Source organism: Belonocnema kinseyi, chromosome 1 (assembly GCF_010883055.1).
Source record: "Belonocnema kinseyi isolate 2016_QV_RU_SX_M_011 chromosome 1, B_treatae_v1, whole genome shotgun sequence".
NCBI lineage: Eukaryota > Metazoa > Arthropoda > Insecta > Hymenoptera > Cynipidae > Belonocnema > Belonocnema kinseyi.
This window is the reverse complement of record NC_046657.1, coordinates 107,628,772-107,629,467: the sequence shown is the minus strand read 5'-3', so window position 1 is coordinate 107,629,467 and position 696 is coordinate 107,628,772.

Sequence of the window (696 nt, the reverse complement as noted above, 5' to 3'; positions counted from 1 at the left end):
TGCTCCTTGAACAGCCGTAAAGTTCCCGGCAATGACTCTATCAGTAATAATGTACTAAAAACTCTTCCCCGCAAACACATAATAGCCATCTGGTATTTCATAGGCCTGGAAAGAAGCTATTGTAATCTTTCTCCCAAAACCGGGTAAACCTCTCAGCTCAGCATCTACTATCGGCGAGAAAACTATAGGCATCTGCCTTTGAAGCTTCACAACTCAGTCAAAAAAAATGCTAGTCAAAACAAAAAAACAGTGTTCTACGTGTTCTACGTAAATGAGCTTGAGGACGCTTATGTAAAAAAAATTTTGTGCTTAGCAGACTGAAAAATGTAAAAAAAAAGTAAGGATTTTCGGGTATATTTAAGAACAGTCAAGTTTAGAGCATTATTTATTATACAAGGGGCGATGGGAAAATTTTGAAAAATGCATGAGTATGGGAAAAACTGTTGTGAACCAGTTGCAGTTGAGAAATTAAAAAAATAATAAAAATTGTTGCTTAAAAGTACAAAAATGTGCAACTATATCATCTTCAGTTATAATACAGATACTCGTATTAAAGCGATTCAAACTGCAAACTGTAATGGATAGGCCCTGTTTTTGTTTTCAATCACCCGGAAGGATGTGTTAGTCTTCTTTTTTCTGAAAATCGCGATATTTTTTGATATTTTTTTTTGTTGGAAAACAAGTGACAGAAAGCAG